This window comes from Carassius gibelio, chromosome A10 (genome assembly GCF_023724105.1).
Source record: "Carassius gibelio isolate Cgi1373 ecotype wild population from Czech Republic chromosome A10, carGib1.2-hapl.c, whole genome shotgun sequence".
Classification (NCBI taxonomy): Eukaryota; Metazoa; Chordata; class Actinopteri; order Cypriniformes; family Cyprinidae; genus Carassius; species Carassius gibelio.
The window spans coordinates 4,413,339-4,423,679 of NC_068380.1; the positions used below are offsets into that span (position 1 = coordinate 4,413,339).

Below are 10,341 nucleotides of genomic sequence, written 5' to 3' on the forward strand. Positions count from 1 at the left end.
TCTTATCGAATGTTCTTTAAACTGTAATGTATTTCTGTGATGTGCAGCTGTATTTTCAGCATCATTACTCCACTCTTCAGTGTCACATGATCTTCAGAAATAATTTGAATTAGCTGAATTGATGTTCTTTTATGATCAATTATTATTGGTTCTCAATCATTAATAAGGATTCTTATATTATCAGTGTTGAAAGCATCTTTTCCGTCTTCATAGTTTTGTGGAAACTGTGATATATAGTACTTTTTAGGATTATTTAATGAAAATAAAGTTAAAAATTACAGCATTTATTTAAAATAAACTGAATAGACCTATATAGAGATATCTATAGATATATTGTCTATATATACAGTATACGTATAGAGAGAGAGAGAGAGAGAGAGAGAGAGAACTGTTACTTTAAACTGTGATAATATATCACTATTATATAGTTTTCACTGTACTTTTTATTATTAAATAAATGAAGACTTGGTGAGCAGAATATACTTTTAAAGACATTTAAAAAATCGTACTGATCCCAAACTGATTTAACATTGTTTGTAACAAGATTGCCAGGTTAATTCCATTATTTTACATTAAAACTCAAAGGAAGTTTGACTACTACAAATAAATAACAATTCATGAAATAACTCTGAAATATGAGCTAAAGTTATTGAAATAGAAATGTACAAACCTGTCTCCATGGGCAGTCAGGATCTCCGCAGTCGAACATCATTTCTTCTCCTTTAGTGATGTTTGTGGTCACAAATGCACACACATGTGCTCTTTTCTGTTCATCAACAATCTGTTGGTCACAAACACATACACATGCACATATTAGCTTTAGAGAATACATACATTTATGATACAAGTTTAATATGTGTCCCAGTTGTTTTCGAGTTCCAATGATTATCAATATTTAATATTTTATCAAGTATGATTATCAGTACATTACAATCTTTATAACAGTGCATCAAAATTAAAATACACTAAATATTCAAGCCACTGATTATCTATAATTTCTGTTTCTGTATTTTTTCACACTGCACACTATGAACTAGTAATAACATTGCACAGTGCACTTCTTGAAATTCATAAGCTACTATGCCAAGTATTTGATTAATATTTGCAGTCATATAGTATTGGAGACAGAGTCTTAAATGATAACTTACCTTTCTCTTGACTCTTGACTGAAATATGTCTTTATCTTTCCCAGATGCGATGAATTTCAAAGCTTCCTTTTCAGGACAGTCTCTCCTGGGTCTCATTTTCCTGTGAAATATTCAAGATTTTTTTAGGGTACACTGCATTTGCCAAAATGAAAAACAATATTTAGAAACAACCACAAAAAAAATCTATCAACAAATGAACAAATATATACAGTAAATAGACATTAAACAGCACTAACATTTACTAAGAGACTACATGCAAATTTTAACAGTCTGCATGCATTTTTGCCTGACATTTATTTTTTAAGGCTACCATTTACATGTTATCAGAATCTAAATTCAGAATATATAACTTACCTTTTCAGTCTTGAATGGAAAAAAGAGATGAGAAATGGCCTTAGTAGGCTTTGTTGTATGTGGTCCCTTGTAGGCAATGTAGGAATCTCAAAAAGCAGTTTGTCCTTCAAGGTTTTGGAATTTTATTTCACAAAAAACTAAAAAATTCAATGTAGATTCTGTCAGGAAAACAGTATATATATATATAACCCCACCCAGATATCTGGACCGTGATTGGATAAGACTCAGTTAGTCCGGATACTGTTGGTACTGTTGCTGTGAAGGGCCAGGTGATAATACTCAGGAATGTGGAGACATTAGTGTTATTAGCATATAAGAAGAGAGAACAATCAGTTTACCAGACGCTGCTGGGGGAATCGGGGGATGTGGGGATTCTTTAAAACAAGTCACTTTGACTGGGATTGGTTTGCTTTAAGATTATGTAGCTTGAAAAATAATCAGGGATATTTTTTTTTTTTTTTTTTTACACTCATGGGCATTTAGTGCTAGAAAGATTATAAAAGTATTAAAAACTATTTGTGCTGTATTCAAAGTCTTCTGAAGTCATACAATAAGTTTATGTGAAAAGTTTCAACATTGAGGTATTAATTACTGAAAATAATTCCACTCCATAAACACAGTCATCATAAAATACAGCTGAATTTGAGTTTGAGATAAAAGACATCAAAACTGACGTAATAAATGTCCCTGTCCACAGCGTCTGTTGATGCAAAGGTATCTTAATGAAACCAGTGAAATACCCTGCACATGGAAAACTGCACTAAATGGACAAACTAAAAATTGACACCAAGGGCTCCTGACCAAGAGTCAAGGATTGAGAAAGTGTAAAAGACGGTCCCCAATGAGACTGTGATATGTGATGCCTGTTTGGTTGCCTTTACATTTATCAATATTTCATAATCTGTTTATCTATGAAACAACAATGTTGATAATAACACTAAAACAGCCATTCTTGCCATCAGAAAAAGTTAAACTTAAGTAAAAACATAAGACATAGAGTGACTCGTCAGGTCGAGATGCAATGCATAAGAGAATGGCCAGCATGCTGATGACTGGTCATACAGAAGCTGATCATACAGATGACCGGCCATACAGACCGCATCATACAGACAGTGATCACATCCTGATGTAACCAATCGCTCTCCAGCTGGAGGAAGTGCTGCTTTATAATCACAGAACATTCACTCACTATTAAAATGATTCTGGCTGCTAGAAAGGAGAACATATCCTACAACATGAGTAAGTTCTACATTTTCTAATCACTTATTCTACAAATGTTGCAACTATGTTTAAACATGTTTAACAAAACTGTTTTTGCTTTTTTCTTTTAAGAAAAGTCAAGTCAACAGTTCACATTGTTCACTCTAAACAAGAATTTCACTTCATCAGAAAGTTCAGTCCTCAAGAAAAGGTATGTTGCTACTCAATATATTTTGAATATAAAATGTTCTGAATACAAAAATATATATTCCCAAAATGGAATTGCCACAATCAACAAGAATCATAAATGTCAATCTCATTTCAAGACAAGTAAACCTCTTAGTGTTAGTGTATATTCATCTGAATATCTTTCAGTTTCAGGGACCAGCTTTAACGTTTAAACTGTGAGTTTTGGCTGTCCATGTTAAAGACTGGAAATGTAACAATAAAATAAACATCCTATAAACACATTTTTCAGCAATTATGGAACCTCCAAAGATTTGAGCCATAATTAATAATTTGTATTGTATATTTTCTATCAGCTGCATGCAGAATCTGGATTGTTGGGACAGCTACATTGGACGTGGTGAAAAGCGAGCAAGGGAAACCATGAACATCAATCTCAGTGTGTCCTCCCAGGTCCAGTGTTTGGGGTGACCTCCTTCCTTTCTTCCAACAGTGTCTTAAAGAAAGAACTGAACAAATGAAGATAATGCTTTCTTCAATCGATCCGAGGCACCACTGGAGGAAAGGTGGACAAAGTCAGGAAGTTTGTGAACAATGTGATGGCCAAGTTTGTTCTCTGTGTTAATGGAGCATTGTCCATCATCCACACATAGTGCTTGACAAACCTGAGCTATATTTAAATGATGAGGTTCATTTAAGCCCTAAGGGAAATGATATATATATATATTTTTTACTGATATTATCCAGTGTTTGAGAGACCACAGACCACAGAGCATAAGCCTGATGCCGGATTGGTGCATGTTATGGGAAAGAAGGTCTCCTGTATTTTTAAAAAGTACCCAGCAGTGTGTTCAACAAATGCCTGACTTAATAAAAGTATTCCCCTGACTTACTGCTATGATCTTATTTTATTTATCTAGTATTTTAAAATAAAATAATATACAATGCCTAAAATATAAACAGCTTCTTTGCAAAAATGTTGAGTTTCAACCTAAATTTAATAATAATAAATTAATATCTGGTATAATTAAATACTATTTGTATCATTTCATTTATAAAATACACTTAAATAGACCTGCTTTCTTTTCTGGGCTTTGCTTGTATGTCCAAATACCTGCTCGCTGTGAGAGGCCAGGTGATAATGTGGAGACATTAGTGTTATTAGCATATGAAGAGAGGAGACCATCAGTTTACCAGACGCTGCTGGGGGAACTGGGGGATGTGGGGATTCCTTAAAACAAGTCACTTTGATTCAGATTGATCTGCTTTAAGATTATGTAGCTTGAAAAATAATTTCATTTCTACACAGACTAAACTGAACATGCTAAACTTACACAGCAACAGGTCTGAACCTGAACTGTACTACTAACTTAAAAAGATTAAGAACACCTCATTTAAAGTCTTTTAAATCATTGATGCAACTTATAAAAATTACATTTTCTGAATGAGGAATTGTTTTATTTTTTTGTGTGGCTTAACGTCGGGTTTTGAGTAGACTTTTCTATTTAAATGATTAATATTAAGTTTACTCCGTGACGTCACGTTGTTGTTCTAATCGACGTACAGAAGAATCCATTCAACACGGCGGATAATCACAAGCGACTGGAGCAAACTTATTGAACAACTTGTAAGTACATCAAAACAGTTGTGAAAATGTCTTATTAAATATCACGATAAAGGGATGTTTTTATTTTTGGGAAATGCTGTTTTTACACAGCGCCCAAATGCTTTTGAATGCGCACAGATTTGGATTCTATTTCAGCATCACTGCTTACAGTATGATGTTAACGTCAAAGAAGGACACTAATCTTAATGTTAGCTGGCATTTTGTCACTAAACGATCTGAATGTCACTGGTGTTAACGGTGATGTTCAGGGCTGCGTTTCTCAAAAGCATTATGAACAAGTCGATTGTTGAGACCATTTGGTGTCAAATGTTTCTATGCTCATCCTAGCCATACAGTGCTTTTTTTGGGGAAATGCCCTGGTAAACGTGTGTTTGTTTGTTTTTTGGTCTGTTTTTAAACAACTAGCTTCTAAGAGTACTAATCCAAAATTAGGTTTAAGCTTATACACAGACATGAATATTGTAATATATTAAAATTACAAAAGAAATGTACAAACTTGTAGTAAACCTTTACAAATCTTTCTTAAACTGCAGGCTGAGCTGGATGCTGAATATAACAGAGTGAGCCTCAACACTTCAGGTAACTTCTGTTGAGCTGAAGAGCAAACCTAACTTAACAGGACACAGACTTGGCTTTCTCTTTTCCAATGTCGGTTAAACACTTTACGTTTTTGTGGTTTTCTAGGTTTCACCATATCAGAGACCTGCAGGATTCCACAGACATTCATGACAGTCTAAACGTCTGTTCTTCATGTGAGGGCAAATCACAAACACTAACTGCCTCTATTACCGTTTTTTTATAATTATAGTTTTTTTTTTTTACATGATGTCAACATGAAAGGAGCCCTTCATGCTTTCCCAGTGTACATGTGTGAGAATAAATGTTCTTTAGGACATAAAATGTAAGAATTAACTGCCATAATAGATCTGAAATAAGAGTGGTAGAACTATGATGTCAGAGCTGTGCGTTGCATTGAGATTTTCATATGTTTTTTTTTAATGGAGTTTTTCAATTTATGAATAAAATAATGCCTGTGGTAAACATAACTTGACGATGCTTCTATTTATTTTCTACAGTGTAAACTGCGCACACTCACAGCGTAAAACTTTCTTATTTAAATTAAAATTAAATTAAAAATTAAATTTATGCATTTAGCAGACACTTTTATCCAAAGCGACTTACAGTGCATTCAGGCTATCAATTTTTTACATATCATGTGTTCCCGGGGAATCAAACCCCCAAACTTGCGCTTGCTTGCTTATTTTTATTATTTTTTGCTTATTTAGCTATTTATTAAAAACATCGTTTTTCAAAAATGAACATAACTGCTTCAATATTTGTGTCTAATGTTGTCTACACTGGATGTGACACGATCCCCATCAGTGAAATGATGCTCGTTCTGTTTATGATCAAATTTACTGACACTGTGTTCAGATGATGTGACACTATAGTGTGATGTCATCAAGTCTAGACACACTTTTAGCTCAGCGAGGCACGGCACAACTCTCACGTTCGGTGTAGACATGGTTAGACAGTGTCTGCTCTATTACAAATAATTTATATTTAAATCAATCAATAAATAACCTAAACCTGTGGCATTACAAGATGGAAAATATAGCCTAGAAAATATATTTCCACTTGCTCTGTCCTCCGTCCATGACACTGTTTCACTGCGGAGCTGCAGTTTAATCTGAACAGCTCTGAACGCTGAGTGGATGTTAGATGCATGATGGGCTAGTATAAAAAACAATAAGGTCTTTCCAGCTTTAAGGTAATTCTGCCTTTATATATAATCTTGTCTCAGTTTTAAATTTGACTGTTAAATTATAAAGAACGACATTTTAACTGCTTTGGAACTACTTCTTTGTCATCTGAATATTGATTTTAAGTAGGGGGAAAATCAATTAAAATTGTAAATCAGATTTTCTTGTGAAAAAATTAGTTTTTTGTTTGTTTGTTTTTTAGGCCATATCGCCCAGCTCTAGAACGATCCCATGGTGAATTACTCTTCTGGGTTCTGATGTTAAAGTTCCCCCCACTCTGTTGACATTACATATTAATGTCTACTTTAGTCTCTGACGATAAAGTTTTCCTCTCTGTGCTTATTCCAGGATGAATTGAGCGAGACATGACTGACACAAGCCCCTCTCCTGCTGATTGTGTTATCATGGACAATGAAATGTCCTGCAACACTGCAGCTGTGATGAGATGATCTTCCAGTGTTTCACATTCAGAAATACACCGATCGTGCGGTTTAAAAAAGGCTGAATATTTTTTTGAGTTTTTGATTCTTTTTTTAGTTAGTATTTGTAATTTATAAAGTACCAAAATAATTGCTAAATGAAAAACATTATGTATGATAAACAGTTTTAAGTACACTGCACTTAAACATTAAGCAAAAAAAAAAAAGCTTTTTAGCTTGACTTGACTAAATTAATTCATGTAATTATTATAATGTATAAGTAAATAAAAAAATTAGAGTTGCTTAATTATTCTTTTTTTTTTTTTTTTTGATAATTGGTGTCCACAAAAAAATTGAGTATTTAGAACTTATGGGTTTTTAGAGCGTAGAAGTGATTTCACTAAACTAAAGCACACTGGTCCCCTGTTAGATGGTCAAGTGTGATGCTGGTTGACCTTACATTTAGCATCTTCACTATCTGTGCATGCAACGCCAATGTTGATCATAACACTAAAATACCAGTTCAACAAACACTGTAAAAAGATTTTAGGGTAAAAAATAAAACCATATTAATACTACTAGTGAACAATCAAAAGTAATTTAAGTAATTTTTTGTAATATAAGTAATATACTAATATACATTATAGTCAAAATTGTGTATAAAGACAGATAATATGTGTAACTCATATGTCATTATTACATTCAGAAATAATGTAAAAAAATGGCTTAATAGAATTAAACTTAGTAGGCTTCTCATGGCAAAATCAGCCAAATAGACGTCACAGTTCACCATCTAACTGGGGACCAAAGTCATTCTAACAGAATCTCTTGTGTGTCTATTTCCACACTGCTTAAACTCTCAAGTGTTCTCAACTGATCACATATTGACAGAAAACACTGTTTCTCCACATGCAGGTGCTCCATGGCTTTGAATGAGAAACCTTTAGCATCAATATGCAGAATCTATGGCCAAATGTTATTTCCTGATGAAATAATATATTGGGGTACACATACTCATGGACATTTAGTGCAAGAAAGATTATAAAAGTATTAAAAACTATTTGTGCTGTATTCAAAGTCTTCTGAAGTCATACAATAAGTTTATGTGAAAAGATTCAACATTGAGGTACTAATTGCTGAAAAAAATTCCACTCCATAAACACAGTCATCATAAAATACAGCTGAATTTGAGTTTGAGATAAAAGACATCAAAACTGACGTAATAAATGTCCCTGTCCACAGCGTTTGTCTGTTGATGCAAAGGTATCTCAATGAAACCAGTGAAATACCCTGCACATGGAAAAACTGCACTAAATGGACAAACTAAAAATTTACGCCAAGGGTTAACTGTAAACTGACATTAAGAACTTTTACTTACAAACTGTTGTTAAAATTAAATTTAAGATTTTAAGATGAAATGTAAGATTTTTTCAAGCATTTTTTACAACATCTGCTGAATAGTTAGTAAAATATGCTACTCATGTCAAACAAAATTGTTTTTGACAGAAAAAAAGTTGTGTTTCATTAAACTCGAAATAATGTAAAATTTGCGTATTAAACAAATAAAAACTATAAACACCGTAGTCCACGATAAACCCTTTAAATTGAACAGTATTCGTCAGTAATAGAATTGTTGAGTTTTAAGCTCCAGAATCTTTATAGTGCATTTGTTATTCAAGAAAGGGCAAACCAGCCAGACATGTGTCGCACATCACCATCTAACTGGGGACCAAACTCATTTTATCAAACAAAGGCACTCTTTACTATTAAACGTACTGACCTGCAATTGTTACCTTAAAGAGCTCTTTCTGCTGCTTTTACCCATACAATGTCAAAAGTTTTGTTGGTGAAAACTGAAGTGTAAATTTGGTTCAATGATGTTCAATAATTTTTTTCACTTGAACAAAATCAGTTCATTTCAATGTTTCCATGTTTAGGTCACCATTTTGTTCACTACTGCATGGTCATTTCTACACAGACTAAACTGTACATGCTAAATGTACACAGCAACAGGTCTGCTCATGTAGTGGTGATTTCTCTAGACTAAAACACACTGGTCCCCTGTTAGATGGTGAAGTGTGACGCCTGATCGGCTGACCTTACATTTAACAATATTTCACATTCTCACCATCTCTGAATGTTATGGCAAGGATGATAATATAATGTTACAATATATGTTGATTGTAACACTGATTTAGAAATTTAGCCAATTTAATATTTTCAAAGTCAACATGAAATTCTGAAGAAATGTCAAAGCAACCAAAGAGATGTCGCAGTTTACCATTTAACAGGGGACCTAAGTGTTCAGATCAACATTAGCATTATTCCATCCATCCATCCATCCATCCATCCATCCATCCATCCATCCATCCATCCATCCATCCATCCATCCATCCATCCATCCATCCATCCATCCATCCATCCATCTATCTATCTATCTATCTATCTATCTATTAAAAAAATGCACAAATTGGCCTCCAAGATCAAACCGGTCCCCAGTTAGATGGTGAAGTATGACGTGATCTGTTTGGTTGCCTTTACATTTAACAAATTACATTTATTTATTTATTTATTTATTTATTTATTTATTTCTGAATATAATGGCAATACTGATAATACCCTACAAAAAAATGGAGCCTCTGAAAAATGTCAGTGTTAAACAGCTAAAGTGGCATAGTTAAGAGGTGTTTTACTGAACTCAATTGAAATTTTTCAATGTAGCAAGTTAACATATAATGTTGTTTCTTAAGTTTTAACATATAATTTTGTTTCTTAAGTTAACATATAATGTAGTTTCTTAACTTAACATATAATGTTAATGTGTCTGTGATGTAAGAAGAGGTGGTTCAGTCTAACAGGCGTCACACGTCACCATCTAACTGGGGACCAAACTCATTTTATCTAACACCTGCACTCTTTACTGTCAGAAGTATTGACATGCATTTGTTATCTTAAAGAGCTCTTTCTGCTCTTTTTAACCCATAAATTTGTTTTGTTGATGTAAATTAAACAAACTAATAATGCTTTACTTGAGAAATTAATGTAATTATTTTTCTTCTCGCCTTTTATTGTTTGATTAGCATTAATGCCAACACTTAACTCAAGCCACAAGACAAGATTTTTACAGATAAAAAAAGGAATCTCAGTGACCAACTTCTGGTCTAAAAATGTTTGACTGGAAAAATCATCTTGTAATAAATATAATTTCAGTTCTACTTTCTGAGTATGAATTATCATATGCAGTAAAAACAACAACACTCAAGCTGTGTAAAAGGTTTTGTTCAACTGCCTGGCGTCTCTCCTGCATGATTTTATCTGAGTCTCTTTAGACATTGGAACCGTACATGAATTATGAGCTTCTAGAAGTGGGATCACAATTTGTCAGTCATCACCGATGAGACGTTGAGAGTGAATGACTGAAAGTGAACTCCTTTTCACAAACTGAACAGACAAATAAACACATAACAAATAACATAATAGTCGTATTAAGTAGAAACAATAAGTGCTCTCTATATATTCAAAGTTCAAATAGAGAAAGATAACAGATCTATAGACAACTACAAAACCTGTTATAGCCTACATACTAATAACAGTCTAGATATGTTATCAAGCCTAACTTGCGAGCATAAGGGAGTCACTCTCAA

The 10,341-nt window shown here is 33.4% G+C and overlaps 1 protein-coding gene and 1 long non-coding RNA gene across 24 annotated transcripts in view; both read left to right on the forward strand.

Annotated features, from left to right (window-relative positions):
* The window catches only part of LOC128020887 (adhesion G protein-coupled receptor E3), a 60,302-nt gene that overhangs the window by 8,415 nt on the left and 41,546 nt on the right, over positions 1-10,341 (forward strand). The gene's annotated exons all lie outside the window — the stretch shown is intronic.
* On the forward strand, positions 1,778-4,139 carry LOC128020890 (uncharacterized). The gene is made up of 3 exons (XR_008185422.1): positions 1,778-2,741; positions 2,835-2,913; positions 3,245-4,139. It is a non-coding gene; the product is annotated as an uncharacterized LOC128020890 (long non-coding RNA).